Genomic DNA, 13688 nt, shown 5'->3' with positions numbered 1-13688 from the left:
TGACAGCAGTGCTCGAAAGAACCCACAACTCCTACCTTGCAAACAGGGAACAAGGTCTTTCCCGGGCGGATCATCACAGCTTCAACAAGTTCGTGGATGGCACAGATGACCTCGATGCGTTCCTGAATGACTTCGAGATGCAGGGTTCCCGGTTCCGAATTCCAAGAAGGGACTGGGTGGTCAGACTGCGACCACTGTTATCTGGCAAAGCCAAACGGACTGTGATGGGTATTCCACGCGTAGATGCCGATGACTATGGTCATGTGAAAAGCAAGCTGCCAACCCAGTATGCCCTGACCCCAGAATCTTACAGGGGCAAGTTCCGGACGGGGGTAGTACTCCCCGGAGAGTCATACAGTACCTATGCCAGTAGGATGGCTTTGCACGGTACTCAGTGGGTGGAGGGGAATGGGGTTACAATATTCCATACCCTGCTGGACTTATTCTTCCAAGAGCAGCTGCTGCAGCAGCTTCCCACAGATGTGAGGGGATGGGTCTATGACCATAAACCTCAGACCTATGAGGAAGCAGCGAGAATGGCAGATGAGTATGTGGCCAGCCGAGTTGCAATGAAGGACCCTGTAGCACCCAAAGGAGTGGGCCGTGCGGCCCAGGACGCTAAGACTACCCCTCCGTGGACACACCAGCCTGCGGCAGCAAACAATGCATCCAAGGCTGCAGAGTTCAAGCATGAGAGGCGGTGTTACACTTGCAACAAGGTCGGGCATCTCAGGCCAGACTGTCCGGACCGGGACCGGTCCAAGGGACCCCATCAGGTGCAACACTCACCAGCTGCGAGGCCAGTCGCCCGTGTGCGACTGGCACACACAGAGGAGCCAAGTACAGCCGTGGAACCAGCCCACAGAGGGATGCCCAGCGGATAGACTGTACTTGACACCTCAGGACCAGCAGCTGAGAGCGGGGGACATCAGGTTGCTCCAGTCGGGATGCAGCCCAACGATGTCCGGCAGAAGCATCTGCGGAAGGTAACCATCAGAGACCGGCAGGCGGACGGCTTGCTAGACTCCGGTGCCACCGTGACTCTGGTTCGCCCTGAGATGGTGCGGCCAGAGGATTTGCTCCCGGGCTCCGGGATGCAAGTGACCATGCCAGACGGAGGACCGCGGTCACTCCAGGTTGCCTGGGTCTTTTTGGACTGGGGTGCCGGACGTGGCATGAGGGAGGTGGGGTTTTTGCCTGGGTTAGATGCTGAGGTCTTGCTGGGTAACGACCTAGGACACGTTACCTGTGTTTTTACCACTGATCTGGCACCTGTTGCAGCGATCACATGGAGCCAGTCAGCAAGGATTGCAGCAGAACCAGCCCCTGTCCCCCTGCATTTTGGGACCTACAGTTCCAGTAGTCTCTGCAGAGACCAGACAGGTAAGCCAGACTCAGTCGCTTTCTGACACTGACTTACTGTTCCCTGTACCTGTTCCCTGTCCCCCTGACTCAGATGTGACCGGGGGGTGGCCAGAGTTAGGTGCCCAGTTTAGGGATGCAGTGCGATCTGATCCCAGCTTGGAGGGCATGAGACTGTGGGCGTCCGAGTCTAAGCCAAGCAAGGGGTCTGATTATTTCTTGTGGCACCGCGGGCTCCTATACAGAGAGCAAGGGACCACCGGGTTAGATGAGGTATGGACAGGGAAGAGACAGCTAATGGTACCCCGGGAATATAGGCAGCAGTTGTTGCGGGTAGCCCACTCCATTCCACTAGCGGGGCATCAGGGGGTCGCTAGGACGCGAGCCCGGTTGTTGCAGCGTTACTACTGGCCGGGGGCATCCAGTGAGGCGGCAGAGTTCTGCCGATCCTGTGATGCCTGCCAGCGAGTAGGTAAGGCGGGTGACCGTGTGAAGGCACCCCTGAACCCGTTACCGATAATAGGGGAACCCTTTCAGCGGGTAGTTATGGACCTTGTGGGACCCCTCATGGTTCCCAGCTGGTCAGGAAAGCGCTACATTCTCACGGTGGTGGATTTTGCCACCCGGTACCCTGAGGCGGTAGCGCTTGCCAGTATTGATGCTAGGGCAGTAGCTAAAGCTCTGTTAGCCATTTTTTCTAGGGTAGGTTTCCCTAGTGAGATCCTAACCGATCAGGGGTCGCAGTTCATGAGTGAATTGCTCCAGTGTCTCTGGGAGGCGTGCGGGGTGAAGCATCAGCGCACGACCCCTTACCAACCCCAAACCAACGGACTATGTGAGAGGTTCAATGGTACCCTGAAGCAGATGCTGCGAACATTTATAGAGGCAGAGGGAAAAGACTGGGAGATTCACCTGCAGCATTTGCTGTTTGCATACTGAGAGGTGCTGCAAGAATCTACAGGCTTCTCTCCCTTTGAGCTGCTATATGGTCACAGGGTACGGGGACCTCTGGACCTATTCTGTGAGGGATTATAAGGGGAGACTACCACTACTGATGCTTCTGTGCTTCACTATGTGATAGATCTCAGAGACCGGTTAGAGATGCTCATGGGGTTGGCACAGGACAACCTTAGGGCTGCTCAGACCAAGCAGAAGACTTGGTATGATCAGAATGCCCGTAGCAGAGAGTTCATCCCAGGACAGCAGGTACTTGTTCTCAAGCCCATTCGGGAGAACAAATTAATGGCTGCCTGGTCGGGACCGTATCCGGTACTGCGAAAGATGAACGAGTGCAACTATGTTGTACAGGTAGATGCTGAGACAGGGAGAAATAAGACTTATCACATCAACATGCTGAAGGAGTACATAGCACCGAGTGTGGCGTCGGTGCTTGCCATTTGCAGCCCACCGATGGGGGATCCGGCGAGCAATGCTCTGCCTGATCTCCTGGGGGAGGCTAGGCAGGGAGGTACCATAGAGCAGGTGGAGATAGGGGCTCAGCTGAGTGTCAGGCAGAGAGCAGAAGCCAGGGCTATGCTAGAGAAGTATAGGGCTCTGTTTTCAGACAAGCCAGGGAAGACACACATTGCAGAACACCCAGTGTTGACAGGGGATCTGAGACCTCTGCATAAGCACGCTTATAGAGTGTCAGCAGAGGTGAAGAGCACTATAGAGAGGGAGGTAGAAGAGATGCTGGCCCTAGGGGTAATTGTACTGTCCCAGAGCCCTTGGGCTTGTCCTGTAGTCCTGGTGCCTAAGAAGGACAGAACCACCCAGTTCTGTGTGGACTACGTGCAGCTCAATGCAGGCACGGTGTCAGATGCCTACCCCATGCCCCGCATGGATGAGTTGTTAGATGAACTCGCGGGGGCAAGGTATCTGACGACTATGGATCTCAGTAAAGGGTACTGGCAGATCCCTTTGACCCAGGAGGGTAGAGAGAAGTCTGCATTTATTACCCCAAGTGGCATCAATGAATTTCTAGTGATGCCATTCGGGATGAAAAATGCACCGGCTACCTTTCAACGCCTGGTCAATCGCTTGCTGGAGGGTATGCAAGGGTTTGCAAGGGCATACCTGGACGACATTGCTGTCTTTAGTAATTCGTGGGACTCACACTTAGTGCATGTAGCTGCAGTGCTAGCCAGGATTAGGGAAGCGGGACTCACGTTGAAACCCACCAAGTGCTTAGTAGGGATCTCAGAGGTATTGTACCTAGGGCACAGAGTGGGTGGCGGGCATCTTAAGCCAGAACCAGCTAAGGTGGAAGCTATAGTGCAGTGGCCCATTCCCAAAACCAAGAAGCAAGTCATGGCTTTCCTAGGCACCGCAGGCTACTACAGAAAGTTTGTCCCTCAGTATAGCGCCATTGCCAAACCCCTGACTGACTTGACCCAGAAGCGACAGTCTGTGCTGGTAGTCTGGTCTCCTGCCTGTGAGGTCTCGTTTCAGGCATTAAAGACTGCACTAGCCAGCGCTCCCATACTTGCTGCTCCAGACTATGCAAAAAAGTTCCTGGTGCAGACTGATGCCTCAGACTTTGGCATTGGTGCTGTACTCAGCCAAGTGGGGGAGGAGGGCGATGAGCACCCGGTAGTATATCTAAGCCGCAAACTGCTGCCCAGGGAGGTGGCATATGCCACCATTGAGAAGGAGTGTCTGGCCATAGTGTGGGCTCTAAAGAAGTTACAGCCTTATTTGTATGGCAGATATTTCACAGTAATAACTGACCACAATCCTTTGAGTTGGTTACAGAGGGTGTTGGGGGAAAATGCTAAACTTTTGCGCTGGAGTCTTGCCTTACAGGAGTGGAACTTCACCATCCAGCACAAGAAGGGAAGTGAGCATGGTAATGCTGATGGCCTTTCCCGCCAGGACAGCCCTCAGGACTTACTAACTTCAAGAGCTGGCAGGTCAGCCCAGCCACCGGACAGGGTGGTCAGGGCAGTCCCTGTGTCTTGAGTGGGGGAGGAGTTTTTTAAAAGCTTGTCACGATGACACCAACTTTTATCAACACATTCATATTTCTGGGTACTTGATTGAACAGAACAAGTTGCAAAATAAATTGTGATTTATTTCCTTAATAGACAAACACACAACATCTGCAGAATACATTTAAAACAACACTCACTGAGATAAGGAAATGAAAGAAATTGTCCTTGGAACGAAAGAAATTGTCCTTTGCTTGCCAGTGCAAGAAATGCAGCCTTGGTTTTAAAAGTCCTGTGGTTATGTGGTTATTAACCCCTTCACTCCTGGACTGGTTGCTGCTGTACTGGAACAAAGTCTTGCATCTTTACATCATGGATTAAAATTCAGGAATCACACTGGGAAATACCTGGGGAGCCACAGTTATAGACTGGCCAAAGCTATCTTTAACATGTGGATCCAATCCCCTTGTGGGAACAAAAAAAACCACGAGTAGCCAAGTGACCCACAATTCATAAGACCGGTCAAAAGGGCTGTCCGGTGGGCAGGGCGCATGGGTCAGGTTGACGCCCATGCCACTTAGCATACCTGGGCTACACCCATTTCTTGGGGCCACTGTGTCTGGTCTCTGTCTTAAAGATGTCAATAGCCTGACATCTGCATTGCATCAGTATGCCAGTATTGTATACATTATGGGTCTCTGGGTCTTTTCATAATTGACACTCTTTTAGACAGGGGGACTCTAAATCTGTGGGAGCCTTTTGACGCTCCATCATAAAAATAATTACAACCGTTTGAGGCTTGGTCATAAAAATACCGAAGCTCATTCACCCATATCACAGCTGGAGGTCCAAGTAATTCCTGCTTGGACTTACAAAAAAATACATCCTGCCTTACATTTAAGATCTGCTATCATGTGTTGGTTAGAGGGTATGGCAAGCAATGCATCTTGTCTTTTACCCTCGCAGACAGGGAATGGCCTGCAAATGGGGAATAAAAATGGTGGGGACAGGGCAACAACAGTAATGCATGGCAAATCAGGTATTAACCCTTTGCTCCCTGTCACAATATCATCCTCAGACCAATGGTCAAATGGAGAGGACCAACCAGTTGCTTGAACAATATTTACGATGTTTTGTGTCTGATTCACAGGATGACTGGGCTGAACTCCTACCCTGGGCAGAGTTCGCTCATAATAACACATGCAGTGGTTCTACTTTGGAATCTCCCTTCTATGTCAATTACGGATCTAACCCTTCTACTCTTCCTATGGTGTTACCCTCCTCAGGGGTCTCAGCGGCTGACGAGAGGATCAAAGAGCTACAGGAACTTTGGAAAACAATCCAGGTCAACATAAGGCAAGCGGTCAACAGACAGAAGACCCAGGCAGATTGCCATCGCAAACCTGCTCTAGACTTCAAACCTGGTGACAAGGTCTGGCTTTCTTCAAAAAATAGCAGGCTCAATATTCCTAATATGAAATTTGACCTAGATTTCTTGGACCCTACACGATTTCTGAGAAGATCAATCCGGTTGCATTCCGTCTCGCTCTTCCACCCGCTATGAAAATTCCTTCTTTGTTTCACGTATCTCTTCTCAAACCCGTGGTTTCGAATAATTTTTCTGCTCCTGTTCCTTCTACCTCTCCACTGGTGGTCCAAGGCCAACCTGAATATGAGGTTCAATCCATTCTGGACTCCAAGATCTCCAGAGGATCACTGCACTATCTAGTGCACTGGAAAGGTTTCGGTCCGGAGGAAAGGACCTGGATTCCTAGCCACCGGGTTCACGCACCCACATTGGTGCACATCTTTCATACGAAATTTCCGAACAAACCTTCTTGGAGTCACCGGAGGTCGCTCCTAGAGGGGGGGTGGGCTACTGTGAGGATTCGTCGTTCCGGCGTTCAGGGACCATCTCCTCATCTTACTGGCCCTTTGGTCACAGACACTCAAATAGTGCAGCCCTCCGGTCCTGTGACGCGCGGACCCTGCGCAGTCTATTCCGCCTTCTGCGGTCTCTAATCCCGTCCCTCATCTGGCTGTACGTCGCGGGCGCTCGTCTAGTCTCCCCGCTGAGGTGCGCGGTAGGTTCCGCCCTGCTCTGTTGATAAACAAGACCAGCGTGGCAGTGACAAGCGCTCCAGGCTCCACCTCCGCTCTGACGTCTCACGGAACCGGCGTGGGAGTATCACACACTCCAAATCCCGCCCTCTGAATCCTGTGACACGCGTAGGCTGCAAGCAACCTCCTACCTGATCGACTGCATCATTGGACACACCTGCGTGCACCAGCAGCCTATGACGATTCACTTCCTGGTTACACCCCTGTTTGCTATTGGAGCCTCCTCCTTTATATACCCTGCACTTTCAGCTTACCTTTGCTGAGCATTGTCGTTGTGACGCCGTACCTTGCCACATCTAGTTCCTGAACCTTGTCTTGTCTGACCTTGCTGCTGTTTAACCTCTTGTTTCAAACAATCCAGGAGGAGCAAAATATAGGGAAATAAAAAACAGAAAACAGTGCAAATTTAAGTGCAGACGTTGAGACTATGATGAAATATTAATGACGATATCTTGGCTCTGCTGGTCTATCTACTTACAAGATGTAAGTGGTAAGCATGCAGTTGGCAGATTGGGCTGCCACCCCAGGTAGTATCTGTGTATTTGTGGATATCCCTCCAGGCTTATCTCGTCAGGGTAACCATGGTATACATAGGGAGGAAACAAAGCTACATAGCGCGATCTGTCTTTCCAAAAACTTTATAAAATGAATATGAACATATAAACATATAAAATGTGCACTTACAATGTGCTAGAATTAAAATAGCATTTATCACAATCACAGTGATTCTAGGGGGTTTAATCCGATCTCACCGCCTCCTCTCTGGCTCAGGATATCAGCTGTCTGCAGCCTGGAACGCTCAGCTCCGTTTCTCCTCCGGCGCGTGTGACGTCACTGCTCAGTGGAAGGTACAGCTACGGATCCCTCACTAGACCAAAACACCACTCTACGCGTTTCGCCCAGCTCAGCAAGCTGTCAATGGCTTCGTCAGGAGTGTGTTCCTCTTGTTACCTGAACCCTGCTAGTACCTTGGACTCCGCTTATCTCTTCTTCTGATCCGGCTTGTCTGACCTCTCTCCTGGCTCCTGTCCTGACCCTGGCTAAGTACTCTGACGATCCGACCATCTCCTATCCTGCACCTGGCTACGTACCCTGACAGTCCGATACTCACCAATCCTGAACCTGGCTACGCACACCGACGATCCGCAACTCTCCACTCCTGAGCCTAGCAAGTACCTCAACCATTCTAATATCTATAATCCTGACCTGGCCTGAACGACTACTCTACACTCTAGGCGCGCCCGCATGGCTGTGGGTCAGCATATCTCAATTCCCTGCCTCAGCACCGCGGTCGCGCTTCGTTTGTGGTGAGCTACGCGTTACAGAGATGCAGGGAAAAGATGCTGGTTGATGCCGCCCATTGCTCGCCGCCAAGATAAGAACCGGTTATTACATTTTTTCAATCCCACCACTGGTGTGAGTCACAGAGTACATCCAGCTGGAAGGTCAAAAAATATCAGTTACCTCAAGTTTCTGACCTATGTAAATAACAAAGTGAAATGGTCAGAAAGCTGCCTTGCTGCAAAGTCCCTTTAAGTCAAGTTGGGGCAATCGTATCCAGAAAGTTAATCCAACAGTCTCTTAACTCAACATCATGTTGGTTCGATTACCAATCCTATGTTGTACCACAGGCACTTATTGGTCATACTGTATATTGCATGGTACTTGAGTCACATCAACCAGTAGCTGCATGACGGTTTATTTATTCCTCAAATATTATTTGCTGGCAGGCCTTTTTTGACCTTATATTAGCGGAATGTGGCATTTAGGCTGGATTATATGGCTATGATATCTTCCAGGTGATTCATTATAATACACATTGTATGTACATAAGACACATTTTCCATTGGAGCAGAGTTAGCATACGTCTATTCTATAGGAATCTATAAAAGTAAGTGAGTACTGGTAATGCTAAAGTGTCATGTTGTATTTCAAGGTTACGGCTGCAGCATTTACCTTCAACATTTACTTTTGCCTATATTTTATAGACATACACCAGGCAACAGGCCATTTTCCTTCTCCTCGCCTTCACCAGTCTGCAAGGCCTGATTTACCTTGTTCCAGAAGACAGGGGCAGCGTTTTTCTCCCTTGGCCAGACGAGATATGTCTTCTTTTTTATGATTTTCCTCATATTATGATAAGGGGACAGCCTGTGATTGGGGATATCTTCCAGAAACACCAAAATTAGGACATCTGCATTCTCATCAAAGAGGCGGTAGCTAGCCACCTGGATTTCCTTTGAACACCACTCACTCTCCAAGTAGTGAGTGCTGATGATACAGATTGTTTTCCGGCTACCGTAGATGCTATCAACAATGTATTCCAGTATGGCTTTTCCTGGTTCGAAGTCTCGGTGATGAAGACAGAGCTTCCGGACATAATTTTCTTCCAGATTGGATACAAACTGACTGAAGACTCACTCCTCATTGTGACAGTTGTAGGAGATGAAAGCATCATATGATACTTATGTTTCCTCTCCTGGTGCTTTCTGTCATACAAAAAAGCAAGCAAAATGTAGTAAGCATAGACCACTTGCCATCTCCAAAAATGCCATACAGTTAGAGAAATCAACAGGTTACTTATGAACAGAGTTGTGGATAGGAATAGGATAAAAGCACAGGAGTCCAGCCCACAAAATTTAATGTTGAAAGTGACAAGTTTCTTCCCTTTAGAAGAAGGTGGATAAGCACATGTGTAATGGTAGAAATGCAGAACCTGGGTATTCATATCTCTCAGCGCCCAGTCTATAAACCACTGGTTGTCACAACTGCAGGTCAGTGGGTTGCTGCGCAGATCCAAAAAAACAAGAGAAGGTAGGTTCTTAAGCTGTTCACAAGTAAACATGTTGAGCTGGTTGCCTGCAGCTCGCAAGTGAAACAGATTGAAGTTCTTTGATTCAATGAGAAAATCAAGTGACTCCAGATGCATTTGGTTGATGTGCAGTTCAGTTAGGTTATATAGAGGTTGTAACAATTGTGAATCCAATCTCTGGAGTGGATTGTTGCTCAGATCCAATTCTTTTAGCTGGGGAGTATATGAAAAGGTTCTTGGGTCGATGCTGGAAATTGCCAAATGACCTGCATGAACTTTTTTCAAAGCCACCAAGCCTATAAAGACATTAACTGGTAAATTCTGCATGCCTTTGGAGCCCTGGCTGTTAAAGGTAAGCATTTTAAAGGATTTCAGTAGGTGAAAAGGTGGAATATCTATCTCTTCGGTGGAATCATAGGCAATGTAGTTGCTAAAAAGCTGAAGCTCAAGAAGTGATCCTAGTCCTTGGAAAGTATTTTTCTGGAAAACTTGACTTGTTATCTTATTGCTACCAAGTAACAATGTTTGCAAGTTTTCAAGACCATTAAAGGCTCCAGGATGTATGGCACTTATTTGATTGTCAACCAGATTCAGGCATTTCAAGGACACCAGATTTTTTAAAGTGTTTGAGGTGATTAAACTCAACTTATTTTTCCTTAGCTCAAGATTCTGCAGCATTTTGAGACTGGCTGAAAAGGAGCCAACAATGTCCAAGAGAAAGTTATCCCCCAGTCACAAATCTTGCAAATTCCAAACACTTTGTGATGAGGAACTGAACTTTGATATCTTGTTTCCGACCAAACTGAGATGCTTAAGTTTGCTATAGGACATAGAGTCATTTAAAAATACATCACCAAGATGGTTGAAGCCGAGGTCGATACTTTTCAATGAGGTCATATGAGATAAGTTGTGTGGTAGTACAGTTAATAAGTTATTGGCCAGAGACAGCTGCTGGAGAGAGCTGAGATGCTGGAAAGTGTGTGCAGGCACATGTTGGAACGTGTTGTAAGACAAATTTAAGAGTTTTAAGAAAGTACAGTTTTGGAAGGTGTCTAACTTAAATCCTGTATAATTGTTGCCCTGCAGGAAAAGAATTTGAACCTTTGGGTGTCTGGAGCATATTTGATGAATAAGGCTGTCAGAGTCCGTCAGGTTTAAATAGCCTATGTTAATTTCTTCAAGGGAGGTACAAGACAGGTTTTGGATCACACTGGACAGAGCTGTAGGTTTCATGAGTATCCCCTCCATGTTTAATCTTTTTAACCCTCTCAGGAAGCACGGTTCTTGAATGTGCCATAAAACAGGTTGTAGTTGCCCAGAAAACGATATGTCTAGGGAAGTAAGGTTCTGTAAGGCATTAGTTATGAAACTGATTGAGGAAAATGGACTCCTAGACGCATCTATTGCATGAAGCGTGGCAGAGGCATTCAGTATGTCCCTAGTTGAAAAAAATTGTAAACTGTTGTTTCTTATATATATCTCGTCCAGACTCCTTATCTGAAAGATAGAACTCATAGCTTGCAATGTGTAAAGTCTGTTTGATGACAGATCCAGAATCTTAAGGGTTGGCAGATTAGAAAAGGCACCCGGCTCTATTGTCGCCATGTAGTTATCAGCCAATAATAGGGTGCTAAGGTTTTGCAGACCTTCAAACATACTAGTGGTCAGAGCATCTAGTCTATTGCTGCTGAGGTTCAGTAGCTGCAATGCACCCAATTTCTGGAAAGCTCCCTTCTCAATGTGGTGGACTTGATTTGCCGAAGCATTCATTATCTGCAGCAGTGTAATATTGTGAAAGTCAACTTTCTGTAGGAGTTCAATGTTATTATGAGAAATGTCGAGGTTGGTTGTTTTCTTTGGAAGCTGCGGAGTGAAGCGTGATAAATCCATGTGAAAGCACAGAACCTTCACCTGCTGCTCTTTGACTTTGTGCACTTCACAGTCTGGTAGTGAGTAGCTGTCCCCTCTGTTAATTGAAGCAAGCAGTACAAGCCATGGTAGTAATGGAAACAACATGAACTTAGTGCACAAAACTGTCTGATCCATCCTTGTTGCAACCATAATAATAGCAGAACTATTATGTAGGAAACGGACACCAGCCACAGAGTTCTGCTTGATTTCTGGCAGAAAGTTGATTTGCTTCCCAGAAGGGGTGAAGTCCCACTCTATGTGCTGTTGTATGTTTGAAGACAAGTCAGTGGTGCATCATGTGAGGTGGCTACACTCCCTGTACAAAGAAAAAAATCACAAAGGTTGTATTACCATTCTCAAGTTTCCTTTTTATACAAATTTAAGGTGTAATTCTACACAGTCCAATGTGGCAGTTGGGACAGGTTTTGTCTGAAAATCCCAATTTACATTAATTTTGTAGATTAGTGACACTTACACAATGTTATCCATTCACAATTGCAAAAGCGCACCCTTAGGCCCAGATCCACGAAGCCCCATTAAGTCACTTAAAGGAGCAATCCAAGCAATATCCTCTTATATGTGTGTTTAAAAACAAAAATGAGTTCTGTAGTATTAGATAATACTTACTACCTTCTTTTAAATTGAAAATTCAACTCTTAAAGCAATTTTTCATGAGTCTTAATAAACTGAGGACCCTTTAATTTCTATAGCATGCTCTAGCCCACCTCCCCAGGAGAGTAAGATTTTTGTAACAGGTTCCTGTTTGTAATCATTTGTTGCCAATGTTTCCAGTAGTTTGGCTGTTAAGTGTCACAATAGATAATGTTACCTTAGTAAAGTAACACACTTTCCCCCTCCCCCTGGGAGATATAGCGGCTACGGTGTATGTGGTGCGTCTCCTGCGGCTCACAGGAGGCCCGAACCTCCGCTACTGGGAGCCTGGGGTGTACCTGATCCGGTTGACAACAGCACCTCCACCTGCGCGGGATCCTAACAATATGGGATAACCCCGTGCAGGACAACATAATAAACACACACCAGTAGAATATAACAGGTTTTACTGAACAGGATATAATACAACTACTCCACAATATATATATGTATATACATATGTAGCCAGGTCCCCCTCGCGTGTAGTCAGGTTCCCCCCCCCTCGCGCACTCACCCCCTCCTTCCCAGTTGCGAGCGCGCGTGTGGATCGGGCTGGAGCGGAAGCATAGTGATCCCTGGTAGCTAGGGACGCGATCGGCGAGCAGGCCGGTTGCCGGGGACGCGATCGGGCCGTCGCTAAGGCCGCGATCGCGTTGCCACCGGCCCGGCGGCTCGGGAAGCAGGGCGCCGCATACACAGGGCTGTTGCGCATGCGCAATGGCAGTGCACAGCGCGGGAGGCTCAGACAGCTCGCGCATGCGCGAGAATAGACTGCCAGCCCCCAGGGTGCTTTGGGGCAGAGACACCTGACGCCAGGGAGCCAATCAGAAGGCCGGATTCCCCTGCTCCCAGTTAGATACATTTCCCGGGGTTTTGCAGCTACGCAGGCACTCAGGATCCGGACCAGCTAGGGGTAAGAGGTGGATGCAGGGGTCAGTGACCCTCTGCATAGGCCAGCAGCCCCCAAGGTCCCAGTTAGGTCCTGAGTCATCTAATAGCTTGTGGAGCTTAGGGACAGGCCCTAGATAGGGACACTGCCCCCCTTATTTGGTCAAGTAGTCAGAGACACAGAGCGGAAGCCGTGCGGCCCTGCGAGGTGGGCTCAGAACACCACCCAAGACCCTAAGACTAGGAGAGACATTGTTCGCGCTGGACTTTCAACCCACGCGGTGTGGAGGACAACGTCGGATCGTGCGGATTGATATCGCGGTACCCGTGGCTGGAGCCCGGGCAGGTAACCTGCAACTCACGTGCACCAACCAGGCCTATCACCAAACATAGTGGCTGCGCAGTCACACACACATATGCACAGTGGTATTTGACTCTGGGAGTACGAGACATTTGGGTGGGGGGTTACTGGACACAGGGTGGGGTCACATTGTGGGTGGTAGCGTCCGCCGTGACGCCTAGAGGTGATAGCGTCCGCCGTGACGCCTAGAGGTGGTAGCGTCCGCCGTGACGCCTAGTGTGGTTAGTGTCCGCCGTGACACCCAGTGTGGTTAGCGCCCGCCGTGGCGCATGATGATGTTATGATGTTATTGAGTGATATATGTGTTTCCATGCAGTAAAGCCAGTCCTGTTTTATATTCGCTCGTGTTGTGTGGTTGTTTCCTGTGAGGGCCTCCTCCCACTCCGTTGGGATCCCTCCCAGGTGGAGGCGTTGCACCTAGAGATGTATGATATGTATGTACCCCAGGTTCCCCAAGCGGAGGCTTAGGCTCCTGAGAGCCACACAGGTTGCACAGCAGGTAGTAGCGGCGGTATTCCTGAAGGGAATACCCGTTACATTTGGAGGCGCTGCTGAGATCGTCCTGGGGTGCCCCACTTTTTAGTACCGTTACCCTGTCAGTCAGCATGTCTGCGCTCACGCCCAAACAAGTGGCCGACTGGGCCGAAAAGCT

General features: G+C 48.8%; 1 pseudogene; it reads right to left on the bottom strand.

The window, feature by feature from the left end:
* Nucleotides 1-7359: 7359 nt before the first annotated feature.
* The window catches only part of LOC142494469 (uncharacterized), a 50861-nt pseudogene continuing 44532 nt past the window's right edge, over nucleotides 7360-13688 (bottom strand).

Source organism: Ascaphus truei, chromosome 5 (assembly GCF_040206685.1).
Source record: "Ascaphus truei isolate aAscTru1 chromosome 5, aAscTru1.hap1, whole genome shotgun sequence".
Classification (NCBI taxonomy): domain Eukaryota; kingdom Metazoa; phylum Chordata; class Amphibia; order Anura; family Ascaphidae; genus Ascaphus; species Ascaphus truei.
The sequence above is the reverse complement of the archived record's forward strand: the minus strand, read 5'-3'. Positions and strand labels throughout refer to the sequence as shown.